This window comes from Schistocerca nitens, chromosome 7, assembly GCF_023898315.1.
Source record: "Schistocerca nitens isolate TAMUIC-IGC-003100 chromosome 7, iqSchNite1.1, whole genome shotgun sequence".
Taxonomy (NCBI): Eukaryota; Metazoa; Arthropoda; class Insecta; order Orthoptera; family Acrididae; genus Schistocerca; species Schistocerca nitens.
In genome coordinates this window covers 171,244,676-171,266,066 of record NC_064620.1, presented here as the reverse complement: position 1 = coordinate 171,266,066, position 21,391 = coordinate 171,244,676, and the positions used below count along the sequence as shown (strand labels likewise).

The 21,391-nt window shown below is 42.1% G+C and overlaps 1 non-coding gene across 1 annotated transcript; it reads right to left on the bottom strand.

Annotated features, from left to right (window-relative positions):
- Positions 1 to 10,784: 10,784 nt before the first annotated feature.
- Trnas-cga (transfer RNA serine (anticodon CGA)) lies at positions 10,785 to 10,859 on the bottom strand. Its single transcript has one exon. It is a non-coding gene; the product is annotated as a tRNA-Ser (tRNA).
- Positions 10,860 to 21,391: the final 10,532 nt, after the last annotated feature.

Below are 21,391 nucleotides of genomic sequence, written 5' to 3'. Positions count from 1 at the left end.
ACGGCATCAATCTGCTCGCCAGTGTCTACGGCACTGTGAATTTCTTGGGCAAATAGGGCGAGCTGAGTTTCACATGATCTCTGTTTGCGGAATCCATGTTGGTTATGATGAAGGAGATTTGTATTATCTAAGAACGTCATAATACGAGAACACAAAACATGTTCCATTATTCTACAACAGATTGACGTAAGCGAAATAGGCCTATAATTATTCGCATCTGATTTATGACCCTTCTTGAAAATGGGAACGACCTGCGCTTTCTTCCAGTCGCTAGGTACTTTACGTTCTTCCAGAGATCTACGATAAATTGCTGATAGAAAGGGGGCAAGTTCTTTAGCATAATCACTGTAGAATCTTAAGGGTATCTCGTCTGGTCCGGATGCTTTTCCGTTACTAAGTGATAGTTGTTTTTCAATTCCGATATCGTTTATTTCAATATTTTCCATTTTGGCGTCCGTGCGACTGCTGAAGTCAGGGACCGTGTTACGATTTTCCGCAGTGAAACAGTTTCGGAACACTGAATTCAGTATTTCTGCCTTTCTTCGGTCGTCCTCTGTTTCGGTGCCATCGTGGTCAACGAGTGACTGAATAGGGGATTTAGATCCGCTTACCGATTTTACATATGACCAAAACTTTTTAGGGTTCTTGTTTAGATTGTTTGCCAATGTTTTATGTTCGAATTCGTTGAATGCTTTTCTCATTGCTCTCTTTACGCTCTTTTTCGCATCGTTCAGCTTTTCCTTATCAGCTATGATTCGACTACTCTTAAACCTATGATGAAGCTTTCTTTGTTTCCGTAGTACCTTTCGTACATGATTGTTATACCACGGTGGATCTTTCCCCTCGATTTGGACCTTAGTCGGTACGAACTTATCTAAGGCGTACTGGACGATGTTTCTGAATTTTTTCCATTTTTGTTCCACATCCTCTTCCTCAGAAATGAACGTTTGATGGTGGTCACTCAGATATTCTGCGATTTGTGCCCTATCACTCTTGTTAAGCAAATATATTTTCCTTCCTTTCTTGGCATTTCTTATTACACTTGTAGTCATTGATGCAACCACTGACTTATGATCACTGATACCCTCTTCTACATTCACGGAGTCGAAAAGTTCCGGTCTATTTGTTGCTATGAGGTCTACCGTGTGCTGCTACGCACATACACAAACCCTTTTTTTTAAATTAATAAGCGGACTGCAAATTATAAAAAAATATCAACTCAATACCAAATCCTGTGTCGCTCCTGGCGGACACAGCAGTACGGCAGCTCGGCGACGACCGCTCGCCCAACACATGTGCGCACTACAGCAGGCGGGCTCCTACCCTGGCTTCCAAACTGCCACGAGTTAATTCGTGCGCAGCGAAGCGCGACAACGATATCATAGATTCCAGGGCTTGTGTATGCGCGCTGTAGCCAACCTTTAAATCCTAAGAGAGTATTGCCAACTCTCAAAGTACTGCGTTCATCTTTCAAGGATTAGATAACAGTCACGCTTCAGTTAAATTAATGACCGGTACTGTATGTATCAGTCAGTTTGTCACTCTTTGCCTGAAACTGACCATTCCTTGGTGCCTGATGGTGGTTCCTATCAACAGATCCTTTCTTATAGTCAAATTTCGCCATTAATTCCTTTCTTACCACATTCTATTCAGTACCCACTCATCAGTTGTCCTGTCCAACAATCTAATCTTCAATATTATCTTGTAGCATCACATTTCAAAATCTTCCCTTTTTCTGTTAACTGCTCATCATTCGTGTTTCACTTCTTTGTGAGGATAATACTTTGATGAGTACCTTCAGGTAAGAGCTCCTAACATCCAAATTTATAAAAAAAACTTCTGGGCAGATTAAAGTTGTGTGTCCGATCGGGCTCGAAACCTGTGTGACCCACAATTTTAAAACTACAGGGAGTTTTAATGCAGCGTACACTCTGCTGCAGAGTGGGAATTCATTTTGGACTTGTATTTATATTCGATTTTTACAAATTCTTAATTTCCAGAAATTTTTTTCATGGCACTGCGAAATTTCATTAGTTTTATATCCTATCTCATCCTATTCTCTCATGATGTTGCATAATTCTAATGTTTTTGACGATACTTCTATTTTCTACTGTAGCTATTGAAAACGATATTTGAGAGGTCGTAGTATGGGTCAAAATAAGAAAAAGGTCAACTGATCATGTGCTCCAAAGCTCATACCTTAAGAACTATGAGCACTTATTCATCTATCGTGTTGTGAGCTGCATCTCTTTTACTGCAAGCTGTTTGGTATAACGAACTACCTACAGAATGAAGTAAGCAAGTGAGGACACATTCACAGTTCTGGATATGTGCAACGTTTCATTAGTTCAAATGGCAATGGCTGGTATGTGTCTTATTTGAAGAAAACATGCAGAAATTATAACACTGTAGGTAGGTTAAGCTATCCACAGAGTCGGTTACAACATTTGGGGAAGAAACTGTTACCAGTTTTCCATATATTCAACCATCAATGCTCTACTTACTTGTTCAACAACAGACCTCACTGGCAGTTTCAACCAACCTGTTCAACCAACCAGCACTTAGAAAATCTTTGATGGTTATTGTCTTTGGAGTGGGCGCAGATTTTAGTCCCTTCTCTTGCATTTTCCAGTGAGACTTCGGAATAAATAAGACGACAGCTAGGATATCAGCACCCAAGTAGAACATCACCACTCACGAGAAAAAAAGAGTTCCGATCTGCAAGAGAATACAGAAATATCAGTTTTACTTTCTGACAAGGAAAACGCCGAAGTACTCCTGTTTGCAACAGCCTATTTCGATAAGATGACGCATGTATTGCACTGTTCCGCATATCATCGTCTCCAGAAGGATCGTACGGATGCAGTCCAACAGAATACATCTGCCTTTCTCAAATCTAGCATGTTTCTTGACCATCTGATAAAAGAACTTACGGGTACTGCCGCCAGTCCGTGCAGACTTTACGGCCTACCACTGATACACAAAGAATGGCTTCTGCTTCACCCCAATGTGAGCAAATGTAGGAGCCCCTACGTACTGCCTAGCTGAACGTCCAGCTTCTCCTTCTAGAGAAATGTGAATACCGCATTCGAAACGAGAACTTGTACTTCGAATCAACCGATATATCTATCAGTTTCGATGTGGTCTCCTCGGGTATCTCTGGAGTATTCAGTGCAGCTTATAGCAGCTAAGATGCAAGAGAATTTGAACATGTTCTTGCTCCGATTTACTGTTTATTCAACGACCAATAGTTTGAGGGAACTGGCGGCGTTCCTATGGGTAGCCCTCTGACTCCTACAGTACCTAACCTCTCCATGAACAACTTCGGGGACTTCATTCCAGGGGCTTGAAACGTAATATTTTTAGAGGTATGTAAACGGTACGTTTATGATATCGCGACATTTGGCTACAATAGTTCAATCATTTTTAGAAACATCTTAACTCCATCCATCTTAACATGTATTTCATGAATGTGGAGAAAATAGAGACTTCACTGAAGTACTCTAATTTTGTATATGATTCACACACACACACACACACATTTTTTACGTGTTTATTGAAGCAAGTGAGAATACTAACCGCAACACACATATTCAGTGACAGAACCGATTGTTGAAAGTACATTTGAGTCCTAGAGCAGCAGAGTACTCACAAACACACCAATAGAGCAAAACGATTCATTTATACCTCCGACTAGTGATCGTAAGTGACTGATAAAACTGCAACAAACACAGGTATACAACTCTTTCACAATTTTCATTAAAGAATCGTACGTAGTATAATGTTTTTAAATGATGATCTGAGTTTTCTTAAAATCTACAGCTGTTTCTATAAGGAGGATGAATTCATCAATAAAGTAAATCGACTACACGTAAGGAATGGCGAAGGCAATGAACAATATAAATATGTTTTAAGCATACGTTCTAACTGTTGTTCATGTGACTTATCCTACAGTACAGTACTTATAGTTAACTTAACACATGAATTAAATAGAAAGCTAACTGATAACGAACATTTAAGGATCCAAATATATTGGGCTACCAGGGTAAACTAAGTTATCCAATAATCCATCGAAGAAAGAAAGGCTGAAGAGCTATTGACAAGTCAAATTCCGCTGTAGGTATACACGAAACGTGGCAGGAGGCAGGTAAACTAGGTTTTTAAGCGATCTGAAGATATATGTACATCACAGATGCTTATGTGATCAGAATAAAGTTTCCGTTTTTTTCCATTCGTTCATCAATTGTTATAACGAAGTTTTCAAAAGTTTACGATCCTATCATAAACATAGCTGTCAGGTACTGGACTACCTTTGCGTAACATTGTGTTCCGGACATATTATAGCTGTCGCGTGCTGTTCCAGTTATTTTCCCCTTTAACAGCAAAATATAAATTACGCCATTTTCGAATTTGTTAGTACGCATAACCTCGAAAAAACCAAGACACAAAGCTTCACAGACTCAATTTTACGCCACGTTTTTCTGAGGTCATACAACAAAACACCTTCTTGGACGTTGTGTTCTTAAGGGAAACTTGAATTCCACGTAGGCTAACAATTACTAAATTTGAGATGGATACGGAAAGATTAAATAAAAATGTTTGCTTACTGTCTAGAACGAAACTGTAGCGGTTACAGCTCTACTGCGAATGTTGATCTCCGAGACCGAGTGAAATAGTTGCAGTTTCAGAGGAACTTGAAATCACCCTGACTTCTGACAAGTCTTTTGGAGCTTCTTCAACGGTTGTTCGGGCGTGAGTTACCTACCAGTGATACCACAGTTACCACATTCGCTGCCGTCTTCCATGGATATTGTTTACCCTACGCGACCTGAAAGAATGCGTGGTACTTCCCTTTACCAACGAATAGAAGAGCTGCCTTCCAGTGAAACTAAAAGTGAATCAGTGCGACACATTTCATCTGTTGGAAGACTGCTATGTTCCATTCCAGGCGGAAGCAAAGACGATGTGGAGGTGTAGAGGCGAAGGGTGGATGTCCCTACAGCGACAGGATTGAATTGAGGGTGGTCAGGATCATGACAGATGGCTTCTCAAGGAAACATCATTATTACTCATACATTTTATTGGAGAAGAAACCACGACACTCGTAATGACGCTCTGCGACGGCAACGCCACGGTGGAGGTGTGCTGACGACGACAAGTGCGACGGTGTTGATGCTAGAGGTGACAAGCAGTCTGTTGGACCACAGATACTGGACAAGAATGCAGATGTGTGTAGTTCGCTGCAGCACCTTAGCGTCTCTCCACGACACTGAAGCTCAAGGCAGGGCGTGCCTGAAGGTGGTAATGATTCTTGTAAACGAAGACAGCCCTCAGCAGTGGTGTCCACCCTTCTGAGAGGTGGCGTATAGCGCCATTATGCCCTCCTAAGTGAAGGTTGTTAAGCAGCTGCACCCTCCTGGTCTCTGGCAGCTGCCCTCCAGGGCAGAAGACTGGATGCTGCTTGAGTACGCCCGGAGATGGTCCACTGGCTAGAAGGCACATGGTCCTTGGTTGTGGACTTTGAACTAGTAATAGGCCTGCCGTTAGTGGAAGGCAGGTCTTGTTCTGGCTGCATGCAAAACCTCGGTGCCTGGCGTAGATCTTCTCTTGGTATCTCCAGACTGGCCAGACTGATATTCCTTTGGCACAAATGATGGGTATTTATGCCTGTTGTGTACCTTCTCGTGTCACCAAATCACCAGCGATGTGAACCAGAACAAACCAATAGGAGATGTCGTAACCGTCTGGTGTAGTGGCCCTATCTTTCTGCTATATCGGTGTTATTGAGCCGCTGGACCCTGGCTTGGTCTGCTGTGTGAAAATCGCGTTGTGGTGACGCTACAGCTGACACAAAGGTGTTTCTTGTGATAAAATAAAACACCTAAAGCCGCCCTGATTACTTTACTTTATTTTGTTGCAACCAGTTTCAACGCTTCAATTAGCCAGTTGGCAGTTGATGGTTGGATTGTTGACATGTAAATTCGAAATTATCTGCGTATCAGTTATGCTGGCAACTGATGTGATATGTATATGGATCATAGCAACTGTACCGCATCGACAACAGCCTGAAGACGCAGCATTGAAGCACTGACGCTGGCTGCAACAAAACAAAATAAAATAAAATCATAAGGACGGCTTTAGGTGCTTCATTTTGTCACAAAAATAAACGGGTCTCGTCCCAAAGACCTGCTGCCAAAAGGATGGACATACAAAAACTTAAAGGTGTTTCGGTCGTCTCTGCACGTGCCAGCTTCCATGGCCTTTTGTAACAGCCGAAGTAGCATGGCTTTTGTATTCTGTAGCCCCGAAAAATAGTGGAGGTACTACAGCAGAGATCTGTTAACACTCAGCACTTGAAAGTACAGTGGCTAATGGCATCCTTTAGGTAAATGGCAGAAAGAGCTGGGAAGGATAGTCTTGCAATCCTATTCCAGATGCTTCGCGGTTTCTTTCAGCATGCTGTGAGGTTAGTGAGGCGCCCATTAACGAAACAGGGCGCAGAAAAAAGCAGATTGAGGCACATGTTGGAACGAATGTCATCGGCCGTATGGAGTCCGAGTTCTACTAGGATTATTCCAGCGTCTGGTATGTTTGAGAAGACTAGCCTTGTCCTCAGTCTGCAGCTTTTTCGCCAGATTTTGGCGCCTTGGTTCTATGTCGAGAGGATAGCTTGAAAGAGAAGCTTCAAAGATAGTATGACAAGTTACGTTTCAAATTCACGGTACGGGACCAAAGAGTTAAAAACTGTAGAGAGCACCTCAGGAATGTACTACCCATTGTAGACTGCTCCCAAGGTACTTGACTATGAAGTGCACATACTCCTAATACTAGACATAGAAAGCTGGCTAACGAGAGAAACTGACATACGTGGGATATTTTCAGTAAGTGAAAGAGTACATTGAAAGAATTGGCTAACCTGTAATGGAGGAGATATACTTGTCACACAAGGGAAGAAACTCAAATCGACCGATGTAGAAGCTGAAGCTGCATGTCAGATCGTTTGGGTAGTACTCAGTACGAAAGGTGGGCATAAATATTGAATCTGGTCCTTATATCTACGCCGGCCGAGTTCGCCGAGCGGTTCTAGGCGCTACAGTCTGGAACCGCGCGACCGCTACGGCCGCAGGTTCGAATCCTGCCTCGGGCATGGATGTGTGTGATGTCCTTAGGTTAGTTAGGTTTAAGTAGTTCTAAGTTCTAGGGGACTGATGACCTCAGCAGTTAAGTCCCATAGTGCTCAGAGCCATTTGAACCAAGCCTTATATCTACCATCAGATTCACCTGAAAATCTAACCTACAACTTAGGAAAAAATTTCGGCACTTTCTTACAATAAAATCACCATTGTAAAACATACTATCATCCAGCAATCGACTAAGACCAGTTTTGTATGTCGGTGGCGTGACAAGACAGTTACTTTGTCAGAAAAGTTATTTATAACGGATAGTTTGGTACTCCACTCTTGGCAGAATTACGTTAAATCTATTATCGACTAATGGACCGGACCTTCTTTAAGGGTGTCGACATTGTAACAGGTATCAGTAACAATGAGGCCGTAGTAGCAACAACAGTTATCAACGCAGAACGAACAATGAAAAGTATTAGGAAGTTTCACATGGTCATTAAACTTGGTAAACAGGCAATAGTGTCATATTTCTATGGGGAACTCTAACGATTTAGCTCTGGACGAGAGTCTGTTGACTAAATGTGATTCATGTTTAGAAGAACAGGTGACTTAGCACTGGATAGATGTCTGCCTAGTCGAAATAGTCATGATTTGCGCACCCTCCGCAGTGTACAGTCACTGTAGGCGAGCTTACAGACAAACAGAAGTTACAGAACAGTAGATTAAAGCAAAACATAGATCTATAGAAAAAGAGATGCTTAGTGAAACGAGTTTAGCTGTCAGATACACTATTCATCAGTTCTTTAACGATAGCAAGAGTTGAAACACTGGAAGACGTCTCACATAACCTAATAGTTTTGGACATAATTAAAGGCGGGCACATGCACCAGTGTTTGGCGTCATTACTGCGATGAGACAAGGACTGAAATTGAGTTCCACTGTAAAACAGAAATATTCATTTTACAAATGAATGTCGCGTCACTGTAAGGTTCATTGTTATATGTATTAATACTGGTAACATTCAGAAACAGCTTAATTGGTTAAAACTGAACGAAGCCGAGAGAGATTTGGAATCCCTGTACGTTGCTATATAGAAATTCCAGATGAGTCAACTTCTCTTTCAACCACTAGATCCCATAGTCCTCTGAGGAAAAGAATGGCCGTCGATTGGAATAAAGCACATATCATACCCATATTTGAAATGGGTGGTCGACGTGAATCACAGAACTACGCCCCATGTCACCGACATTTATCTGTTGTAGAATCCTCCGAACAAGTATCGAGCTCAAAAATAAAATGGTATATACACTCATGCTCATAAATTAAAGATAATAACAGAATGTGGTGCCACACAGCATGGCACTACACAAAACTGGCACTAATAGCATAGGCACTTAGGGAACACACACGACACAGATCTGTAAGTCCATGGTATTGGTGGTAACTTGAGAAAGCTGTCCCGAAACACATGTGCTTCAAATTTCCACTGTTGTCTGCGCATGTACCCCGACATCAAGATGGGATATGATCACAATGCACACTTACACAGGCCGCACAACGAGTTGGCATACTCTGGATCAGGTGGTCGAGCAGCTGCTGGGGTATAGCCTCCCATTCTTCCACTAGTGCCTGTCGGACCTCCTGAAGTGTCATAGGGGTTTGAAGAAGTGCGCGATGGCGTTTAGGTCTGAAAAACAGGCAGGCCACTCCATTTGCCTGATATCTTCTGTTTCCAGATGCTCCTCCACGATGGCAGCTCGGTGGGGCCGTGCTTAATCATCCATCAGGAGGAAGGTGGGACCCACTGCACCCCTGAAAAGGCGGACATACTGGTGCAAAATGACGTCCTTATACACCTGACCTGTTACAGTTCCTCTGTCAAAGACATGCAGAGGTGTACGTGCACCAATCATAATCCCACCCCACACCATCAAACCACGACCTCCATACAGGTCCCTTTCAAGGACATTAAAGGGTTAGTGTCTGGTTCCTGGTTCACGCCGGATGAAAACCCGGCGGGAATCACTGTTCAGACTATACCTGGACTCGTCCGTGAACATAACCTGGGACCACTGTTCCAATGGCCATGTACTGTGTTCTTGACACCAGGCTTTATGGGCTCTCCTGTGACCAGGGGTCAGTGGAATGCACCTTGCAGGTCTCCGGGTGAATAAACCATGTGTGTTCAGTCGTCTGTAGACTGTGTGTAAGGCCCCGAGCGAGGCTACCTGCAGAACTACATGGCCGTCTGTGTGCACTGATGGTGAGATATCGGTCTTCTTGTTGTGTTTTACACTGTGAACGTCCCGTACTGTAGCGCCTGGACACGTTTCCTGTCTGCTGGAATCATTGTCATAATCTTGTGATAACACTTTGTGGCACACGGAGGGACCATGCTACTACCTGCTGTGTTTGATCAGCCTCCAGTCGCCCTAGTATTCTACCCCTCATACCTTCGTCAATATGTGTTCTTTGAGTCATTTTAAACACAGTCACTATTAGCACGTCTGAAAACGTCTGCACACTTCCTAGCTGCACCGTACTCTGACATGCACCAACACACCTCTGCGTATGTGGACTGCTGCCAGCGCCACCGAGTGACGACCGCAGGTCAAATGCACCGCATGGTCATACCCCGAGGTGGTTTAAACCCTCAAACCGCCCACCAGAGCACTGTGTCACCATGTATCAGTATTATCCTTAATTTATGAGCATTAGTGTAGAACAAGATAAACTTCTCCATGCTAACTATTGGAAATATCTACAACTCCAGTCATTCGAACAGTACTCCTGTGTTAGTCTCATGACATTCTGAAAGAACTCACTAACAAAAGTACAACATTACGGAGTATAAAATGAAATTTTTGGCTTTATTGGGGAGTTTTTAGTAGGGAGGACATGGCGTGTTACCTTGTATGGAGGAGCAGGTGTGAAGATGTACAGCTAAATTCAAGTGTACCGCACAGTAATGTGTTGGGACCCTTACGGTTCGTATTCTGTACTGTTGCTCTGGGAGAGAATTTACTAGCTATATCATATTTTCTGCAGGTATCAATGTTTTAATGAAGAAATTCCTGAAAATAACTGCCCACTACTAAGGCAGATCTTGATAAGATTCAAAGTGGTACAAAATCTGGCAGCTTGCTCTGTATGTCTGAAAACGCTGAATTGTGCAGTTCACAAAATGCAAAACATGGCTTCCTATCAATACAATATAATATGACAAAACTGAGTAGTCAGTTGATACAAATATCTAACAGTAAAAATTTGTCGGTACATCAAACGGAATGATCATATAAGCACAATCGTATGTGCAGTAGGTGGCAGACTTCACATGAAGTATGAACAACAACACGTTCAGTCTCCATTTTTTCGTGTTTTATGGAATCACATGATGGATTTCGGACCCTGTGTATCCTCTGACAGGTGCAAATCGTCTTAATAAATTTTCTTTTACTTTTACTTCTGCTCTTGACTGAGATGGTGGGAAACGTGTGTTCGTGTGAAGAGAAGATTAGCTGCTAGGTTTGGTATTTCACGTGTAAAATGACAGGAAATTTAATGAGAAGTAGTGAAAAGGTTACCGAAAAATCAAGTACGATTAAGCCATTATAAAGTTTAAAATGTTATTTCTTGAAACTTCCTGGCAGATTAAAACTGTGTTTCCGACCGAGACTCGAACTCGGAACCTTTGCCTTTCGCGGGCAAGTGCTCTACCAACTGAGCTACCGAAACACGACTCACGGCCGGTACTCACAGCTTTACTTCTGCCAGTACCTCGTCTCCTCGTCTCCTACCTTCCAAACTTTACAGAAGCTCTCCTGCGAACCTTGCAGAACTGGCACTCCTGAAAGAAAGGATATTGCGGAGACATGGCTTAGCCACAGCCTGGGGGATGTTTCCAGAATGAGATTTTCACTCTGCAGCGGAGTGTGCGCTGATATGAAACTTCCTGGCAGATTAAAACTGTGTGCCCGACCGAGACTCGAACTCGGGACCTTTGCCTTTCGCGCGCAAGTGCTCTACCAACTGAGCTATCGAAGCACGACTCACGCCCGGTACTCACAGCTTTACTTTTGCCAGTACCTCGTCTCCTACCTTCCAAACTTTACAGAAGCTCTCCTGCGAACCTTGCAGATCTGGCACTCCTGAAAGAAATGATATTGCAGAGACATGGTTTAGCCACAGCCTGGGGGATGTTTCCAGAATGAGATTTTCACTCTGCAGCGGAGTGTGCGCTGATATGAAACTTCCTGGCAGATTAAAACTGTGTGCCCGACCGAGACTCGAACTCGGGATCTTTGCCTTTAGCGGGTAAGTGCTCTACCAACTGAGCTTGCCCGCGAAAGTCAAAGGTCCCGAGTTCGAGTCTCGATCGGGCACACAGTTTCAATCTGCCAGGAAGTTTCATATCAGCGCACACTCCGCTGCAGAGTGAAAATCTCATTCTGGAAACATCCCCCAAACTGTGGCTAAGCCATGTCTCCGCAATATCCTTTCTTTCAGGAGTGCCAGTTCTGCAAGGTTCGCAGGAGAGCTTCTGTAAAGTTTGGAAGGTAGGAGACGAGGTACTGGCAGAAGTAAAGCTGTGAGTACCGGGCGTGAGTCGTGCTTCGGTAGCTCAGTTTGTAGAGCACATGCCCGCGAAAGGCAAAGGTCCCGAGTTCGAGTCTCGGTCGGGCACACAGTTTTAATCTGCCAGGATGTTTCATATCAACGCACACTCCGCTGCAGAGTGAAAATCTCATTCTGGATGTTATTTCGAGAATTTTTCAGTAAATTTTTCACTTCTTTTTTTCTGTTTCTCATCAGATTTTTCGAACTTTAATTCGGGAAGGGCAAAACCTAGCACTTAAAATTGTCATAAGAGGAACATGCATTTCACATCACAACACTTAAGGTCAGTAGAAAATAATGTATAAAGACGTTTTTCACCTAGATGGACGCAGAGGGTCCAAAATGAATGTCTGAGTTAATAAAACACGAAGGAACTGTGACTGAAGATGTTGTTACAGTTATTCTGGTATGTGTACTGAGTGCAGTGATAGAATATGGATAAATTAAAGTGGCGGACTACTGTTGTAAAATGAGAAAAATGCATTTGCTCTTCAAAAAGAGGTTGCTTACAAATAACTCGTGCGGCACATCATGGACTGGGTACCAAGTGGGTCTAACAAGGAGAGGTTCCCAGTAGTGTGATAGAATTCTAGAGACCATCTACACAGTGGTGTAGGTTAGTGTGCGGGGTGTCACATGCTGAAGACATTCATCAAAGGAGGTATTCATTTGCATATAGTCAACCGTAGAGAATTTCACGTGATACGCTAGCGGCTAAGAAATAAAACAGATATGCAGAGTGGCGCATTAGCATGATGGTTAAAGATACATTCCAGATACGCTAAACATAGTGGATTCCAATCCTGCTGAATGATTCGAAATTTTTATTTTAAATCTTTTTGAAACAGACTTTGATTACTAATTTTATCTAATTAATTTGTTTTAATGTAATTTTTATTTTTAATCATTCATCGCAGCGTTTTGAAGATTGTGTCAACTTTTTCCGTTGCTCCTATTTAATTTCCTTTCATTCTTTCATCATATGGTATCTTAGTTTATGCGTTTTTACTTTCTTTATTTATTTAGATCATCATTTTATATTTTCGACCATGTTACTGTATTCATTATTTCTATTCCTAAATTTCACTGAATTTTACTTTATTTATAATGTCTCCGAGGCATTTTGCTCTGATTGTTGCCAGCATCATATTTAAAGTACCAGGGAAGCAGGTTGCTAGCCTTACTTCCCCTGGGTCCCATTGAGTTTTACCCCTAACGGTTGAGGGACTAACCAGTGGATTTGGTAGTCTTTGCCGTCGGAGCACAAAGATGACCACGACTCAGAATATGTCCGAGATGCCCACCCTTATTCCAAAGTAACTGGTATCCCGACTGTCAGGACCACTTACTTGGCCACTCATACGTTGCCTGTGGTTCATGAACTAGGACATGACAACAGGAACCCACACCATGAGCCAGATACGACTCGGCAAACGAATGGTAATGAGATGGGGAGCTATTAATATCAATGGGGGCTACTCTGGGAAGAGGGTAGAGCTGGCAGAGGCTGCAAGTAAGACGGGGTTGGACGTTTTAGTTGTTAGTAACATTCGGGTAAGGGGTGAGGAAGAAGAGGAAGTGGGAGAATACAAGGTCTACCTGTCAGGAGTCAAAGCAGGAATAGCACAATGGGGTGTAAGGCTTTACATCAGGAAATAAATGGAACCCAGCGTAGTCGCAATAAGGTATGTAAACGAACGACTGATGTGGATAGATTTGACAGTGTCTAGCAAGAAAATTAGGATTGCGTCACTATATTCACATTGTGAAGGGACGGATCAAGATAAGATGGATAGTTTTATGAGGCACTCAGTGATGTAGTTGTTAGAGTAAAGGACAAGGACAGTGTTCTGATCATGGGTGATTTTAACGTCAGGATTGGAAATCGAACAGAAGGGTACGAAAAGGTTATGGGTAAATTTGGAGAGGATATGGAGGCCAACAGGGACGGGAAACAACTCTTGGATTTCTGTGCCAGTATGAGCTTAGTAATCACAAACTCCTTTTTGAAACATAAGAACATTCACCGGTATACTTGGGAAGGCAGGGAACCAGATGTGTCATTGACTATATAATAACAGATCAGTAATTCAGGAAGGCTGTGAGGGATACACGTGTATTCAGGGGATTCTTTGATGACACTGATCACTATTTAATCTGCAGTGAAATTGGTATTGTGAGGCCGAAAGTACACAAGGTCAGGTCCATATGTAGGAGGATAAGAGTGGAGAAACTCCAGGATAAGGAAATCAGGCACAAGTACATAACAGTGATCTCAGAAAGGTACCAGTTAGTTGAATATAGTCAATTACGGTCATTGGAAAAGGAATGGACAAGGTACAGGGACACAGTACTAGAAGTGGCTAAAGAATGTCTTGGAACAGTAGTGTGTAAAGGTAGGGTGAAGCAAACAGCTTGGTGGAATGACACAGTCAAGGCAGCCTGTAAAAGGAAAAAGAAGGCGTATCAAAATTGGCTACATACTAGAACTCAGGTAGACAGAGAAATTTATGTTGAAGAAAGAAACAAAGCCAAACAGATAATTGCAACATCCAAGAAGAAATCTTGGGAAGACTTTGGAAACAGGTTGGAGACTTTGGGTCAAGCTGCTGGAAAACCATTCTGGAGTGTAATTAGCAGTCTTCGAAATGGAGGTAAGAAGGAAATGACAAGTATGTTGGACAGGTCAGGAAAACTGCTGGTGAAACCTGTGGATGCCTTGGGTAGATGGAGGGAATATTTTGAAGAGTTACTCAATGTAGGTGAATATACGATCAGTAATGTTTCAGATTTCGATGTACAATTGGATAGGAATGATGATGGAATTAGGATCACATTAGAGGAAGTGGAGAAAATGGTCAATAGATTGCAGTGCAATAAAGCGGCTGAGCGGCTGGGGTGGATGAAATTATTTCGGAACTCATCAAATACAGTGGAATGTCAGGACTTAAATGGCTACACAGGATAACTGAAATGGCGTGGGAGTCGGGACAGGTTCCATCAAACTGGACGAAAGCAGTAATCACCCAATCTTTAAACATGGAAACAGAAAAGATTGTAACAATTACAGAGGTATCTCTTTGATCAACGTTGTGAGTAAAATCTTCTCAGGTATTGTTGAAAGGAAAGTGCGAGTATTAGTTGAGGACAAATTTGATGAAAATAAGTGTGGGTTTAGGCCTCTTAGAGGTTGTCAGGACCAGATCTTTAGCTTACAGCAAATAATGGAGAAGTGTTACGAGTGAAACAGGGATTTGTATCTATGCTTTATAGATCTAGAAAACGCGTATAAGTCATTTTCTGTTCTACGAGATTATGGAATAGGAGGCAAACATTTGCAAGCAATTAAAGGTCTTTACATAGATAGTCAGGCAACAGTCAGAGTTGACGGTAAATTGAGTTCATGGTTCAGAGTAGTTTCAGGAGTAAGACAAGGTTGCAACCTGTCTCCACTGTTGTTCATATTATTTATGGATCATATGTTGAAAATAATAGACTGTCTGGGTGAAATTAAGATATGTGAACACAAAATAAGCAGTCTCGCATATGTGGATGACTTAGTTGTGATGGCAGATTCGATTGAAAGTTTGGAAAGTAATATTTCAGAGCTAGATCAGAAATGTAAGGACTATGGTATGAAGAATAGCATCTCCAAAACGAAAGTAATGTCAGTGGGAAAGAGATATAAACGGATTGAGTGCCAAATAGGAGGAACAAAGTTAGAACAGGTGGACGGTTTCAAGTACTTAGGATCATATTCTCACAGGATGGCAACATAACGAAAGAACTGGAAGCGAGGTGTAGCAAAGCTAATGCAGTGAGCGCTCAGCTACGATCTACTTTATTCTGCAAGAAGGAAGTCAGTACCAAGGCTAAGTTATCTGTGCACCGTTCAATCTTTCGACCAACTTTGTTGTATGGGAGCGAAAGCTGGGTGGATTCAGGTTACCTTATCAATAAGGTTGAGGTTACGGATATGAAATTAGCTAGGATGATTGCAGGTACTAGTAGATGGGAACAATGGCAGGAGGGTGTCCACAATTAGGAAATCAAAGAAAAACTGGGAATGAACTCTATACATGTAGCAGTCAGGGCGAACAGGCTTAGATGGTGGGGTCATGTTACACGCATGGGAGAAGCAAGGTTACCCAAGAGACTCATGGGTTCATCAGTGGAGGGTAGGAGGAGTCGGGGAAGACCAAGGAGAAGGTACCTGGATTCGGTTAACAATGATTTTGAAGTAATAGGCTTAACATCAGAAGAGGCACCAATGTTAGCACTGAATATGGGATCATGGAGGAATTTTATAAGGGAGACTATGCTCCAGACTGAACACTGAAAGGTATAATCAGTCTTAAATGATGATGATGATATAATCTCTTCTTTCGTTCAGATCTTCATCTGGGTTATTTTGTCCGTAGTACAACTACAATTTATGTTTTAAATATTTGTATGATGGACATCATAAAAAAGTACATCATGTAAGGAAAAAAAAATTTGACACCTTTGCACAACCAATAAAAAACAGATTATATCATCTTTTCTTTTTCAAGTAAAAGTTTGGCATTTTCATACATTTAAATATCATGATTAGGGTCACAGGCACAGAGATTCCAAAAGGACAAAGGGTCACAGGAAGTAACAAGGAAAGGGAACGAAAAAGTCAATATGATGAGGAAAATGATGGAGAAAATTATTATAAAACAAAAAATTACATTTAATACAATTAATTAAAAAAGAGTGTTGAAAGTCACTTTCAAGAAGATGTAAAAATAAAAATTTCAGAGAACCTGACAGGATTGTAACCTACGAACTTTCTGCTCTGAAAGCTGTATTATATTTATGGTTACAGAGCTCACGTGAAATTATTTTACTTTGATTATTCGCTAACGAGGGTCCATTTTGATGCATGAATTCAAGGTTCTGTACCTCAGGCATTAACCTACAACATCGTGTTGTTGTTGTTGTGGTCTTCAGTCCTCAGACTGGTTTGATGCAGCTCTCCATGCTACTCTATCCTGTGCAAGCTTCTTCATCTCCCAGTACCTACTGCAACCTACATCCTTCTGAATCTGCTTAGTGTATTGATCTCTTGGTCTCACTCTACGATTTTTACCCTACACGCTACCCTCCAATGCTAAATTTGTGATCCCTTGATGCCTCAAAACATGTCCTACCAACCGATCCCTTCTTCTAGTCAAGTTGTGCCACAAACTTCTTTTCTCCCCAATCCTATTCAATACCTCCTCATTAGTTACATGATCTACCCACCTTATCTTCAGCATTCTTCTGTAGCACCACATTTCGAAAGCTTCTATTCTCTTCTTGTCCAAACTATTTATCGTCCATGTTTCACTTCCATACATGGCTACACACCATACAAATACTTTCAGAAACGACTTCCTGACACTTATATCTATACTCGATGTTAACAAATTTCTCTTCTTCAGAAACGATTTCCTTGCCATTGCCAGTCTACATTTTATATCCTCTCTACTTCGACCATCATCAGTTATTTTACTCCCTAAATAGCAAAACTCCTTTACTACTTTAACTGTCTCATTTCCTAATCTAATGCCCTCAGGATCACCCGATTGACTACATTCCATTATCCTCGTTTTGCTTTTGTTGATGTTCATCTTATATCCTCCTTTCAAGTCACCGTCCATTCCGTTCAACTGCTCTTCCAATTCCTTTGCTGTCTCTGACAGAATTACAATGTCATCGGCGAACCTCAAAGTTTTTACTTCTTCTCCATGAATTTTAATACCTACTCCGAATTTTTCTTTTGTTTCTTTTACTGCTTGCTCAATATACAGTTTGAATAACATCGGGGAGAGGCTACAAGCCTGTCTCACTCCCTTCCCAACCACTGCTTCCCTTTCATGTCCCTCAACTCTTATAACTGCCATCTGGTTTCTGTACAAATTGTAAATAGCCTTTCGCTCCTTGTATTTTACCCCTGCCACCTTCAGAATTTGAAAGATATTCCAGATAACGTTGTCAAAAGCTTTCTCTAAGTCTACAAATGCTAGGAACGTAGGTTTGCCTTTCCTTAATCTTTCTTCTAAGATAAGTCGTAAGGTTAGTATTGCCTCACGTGTTCCAACATTTCTACGGAATCCAAACTGATCCGCCCCGAGGTCCGCTTCTACTAGTTTTTCCATTCGTCTGTAAAGAATTCGCGTTAGTATTTTGCAGCTGTGACTTATTAAACTGATAGTTCGGTAATTTTCACATCTGTCAACACCTGCTTTCTTTGGGATTGGAATTATTATATTCTTCTTGAAGTCTGTGGGTATTTCGCCTGTCTCATACATCTTGCTCACCAGATGGTAGAGTTTTGTCATGACTGGCTCTCCCAAGGCCATCAGTAGTTCTAATGGAATGTTGTCTACTCCCGGGGCCTTGTTTCGACTCAGGTCTTTCAGTGCTCTGTCAAACTCTTCACGCAGTATCTTATCTCCCATTTCATCTTCATCTACATCATCTTCCATTTCCATAATATTGTCCTCAAGTACATCGCCCTTGTATAAACCCTCTATATACTCCTTACACCTTTCTGCCTTCCCTTCTTTGCTTAGAACTGGGTTGCCATCTGAGCTCTTGATATTCATACAAGTGGTTCTCTTCTCTCCAAAGGTCTCTTTAATTTTCCTGTAGAGACAAGCCTCTACATCCTTACATTTCTCCTCTAGCCATCCCTGCTTAGCCATTTTGCACTTCCTGTCGATCTCATTTTTGAGACGTTTGTATTCCTTTTCGCCTTCTTCATTTACTGAATTTTTATATTTTCTCCTTTCATCAATTAAATTCAATATTTCTTCTGTTACCCAAGGATTTCTATTAGCCCTCGTCTTTTTACTTACTTGATCCTCTGCTGCCTTCACTACTTCATCCCTCAGACCTACCCATTCTTCTTCTACTGTATTTCTTTCCCCCATTTCTGTCAATTGTTCCCTTATGCTCTCCCTGAAACTCTGTACAACCTCTGGTTTAGTCAGTTTATCCAGGTCCCATCTTCTTAAATTCCCACATTTTTGCAGTTTCTTCAGTTTCAATCTGCAGTTCATAACCAATAGATTGTGGTCAGAATCCACATCTGCCCCTGGAAATGTCTTACAATTTAAAACCTTGTTCCTAAATCTCTGTCTTACCATTATATAATCTATCTGATACCTTTTAGTATCTCCAGGATTCTTCCAGGTATACAACCTTCTTTTATGATTCTTGAACCAAGTGTTAGCTATGATTAAGTTATGCTCTGTGCAAAATTCTACAAGGCGGCATCCTCTTTTATTTCTTCCCCCCAATCCATATTCACCTACTATGTTTCCTTCTCTCCCTTTTCCTACTGACGAATTCTAGTCACCCATGACTATTAAATTTTCGTCTCCCTTCACTACCTGAATAATTTCTTTTATCTCGTCATACATTTCATCAATTTCTTCATCATCTGCAGAACTAGTTGGCATATAAACTTGTACTACTGTAGTAGGCATGGGCTTTGTGTCTATCTTGGCCACAATAATGCATTCACTATGCTGTTTGTAGTAGCTAACCTGCACTCCTATTTTTTTATTCATTATTAAACCTACTCCTGCATTACCCCTATTTGATTTTGTATTTATAACCCTGTAATCACCTGACCGAAAGTGTTGTTCCTCCTGCCACCGAACTTCACTAATTCCCACTATATCTAACTTTAACCTGTCCATTTCCCTTTTTAAATTTTCTAACCTACCTGCCCGATTAAGGGATCTGACATTCCACGCTCCGATCCGTAGAATGCCAGTTTTCTTTCTCCTGATAACGACGTCCTCTTGAGTAGTCCTCGCCCGGAGATCCGAATGGGGGACTATTTTACCTCCGGAATATTTTACCCAAGAGGACGCCATCATCATTTAATCATGCAGTAAAGCTGCATGTCCTCGGGAAAAATTACGGCTGTAGTTTCCCCTTGCTTTCAGCCGTTCGCAGTACCAGCACAGCAAGGCCGTTTTGGTTAATGTTACAAGGCCAGATCAGTCAATCATCCAGACTGTTGCCCCTGCAACTACTGAAAAGGCTGCTGCCCCTCTTCAGGAACCACATGTTTGTCTGGCCTCTCAACAGATACCCCTCCGTTGTGGTTGCACCTACGGTACGGCCATCTGTATCGCTGAGGCACGCAAGCCTCCCCACCAACGGCAAAGTCCATGGTTCATGGGGGAAGAACATCGTGTAGATGGCCCAAAAAGTCGATTTCACCCCTGGTGACATCTCCTTGTGTGTAGTGTACTGACCTTATGCAAAGAAGTTCAGCATGAATAATCACAACTTTATAAGACGCACAGGAGAGTATCACTTAAATCCCAAAATCCTGAACTGCAAATAGACGTAAATTATCAAACGAAAACCTGCTTACAAAGTTTGAAAAACTAGTATTAAAACTGTATTGGTTAGTTATAATTAAAGACCAGGCACTCACAGAGGTCATGCCTGTCCTGTAGTTATCTCATGGCAGCGGAAGTTGGTAAACATTCTAATGCGTTAAAGCGTAATCGATTTACGCTGGGCCGGCCGAAGTGGCCGTGCGGTTAAAGGCGCTGCAGTCTGGAACCGCAAGACCGCTACGGTCGCAGGTTCGAATCCTGCCTCGGGCATGGATGTTGTGATGTCCTTAGGTTAGTTAGGTTTAACTAGTTCTAAGTTCTAGGGGACTAATGACCTCAGCAGTTGAGTCCCATAGTGCTCAGAGCCATTTGAACCAATTTTGATTTACGCTGGAAAAAAATTAGTTCCCATTTTGGCTGCCAGGTGAAAATTTGGCGCTGTGAGTGTAAGGGAAACTAATAGATATGTTTCCACAAGTAATGGATTGGCAGTGGAACATGGAGAAAGAGATCAAACAAGTGAGAAAGGCACACTGTTGATTTTATTATTAACTGTGGCTTACACAATCAATTTGTTCAATACAGCCACTGGAGACGTCCACAAGATGCTGCACAGCGTCAGATTTCCACCTGGTGGTCAAAATTGAAACTAATTCTTTTCGACTGTAAATCAGTTCAGCATTAATACATTAGCATATCCACCAAGTTTCGCTGCAATACGATAATTACACTCCGCATTGGACCTCCGTGAGCAGATGTATCTTAATTATGACCACGTGGTAGTTCTGCCGTAACGACCGCGAAGACTGGACGAATTACAGTACCCTCAGAGACGTTTTAATCATTTTTCGCTCTCTGAACGACGGGTAGAGACCCTCAAACGCCGCACAATGGTAAGTATCTCCTGTCTTGCAGTTTACTATGGTCTGCGGAGTATGGATGTAGATGCATATGTTTCCGTTTCTCGCAACCGCAGTGTCCTGATCCTGCTGCAGCTGCGGCGCCTATACCTGCGCTCTCGCTTCCGCCTGGCGCGGATTCCTGAGGTCCTTTCGCGGCAGACACACAAAGACTGCCCTCTCGTCGCTGCCCTTGGTCTCGTGCCAGGCACTGCTATTTTCTCCCGACAACCTTCCGCAATGAAAGGCATGCCGCGAATTCCCGACATGCCAGAAAAAGCTTTCGTTCGCCGTCCCTGCTCCACAAAGATATGCGCAGAGACATAGCAAAATCACATCAATATAGTACAACAAATTTATTGATATCACCGCTGCT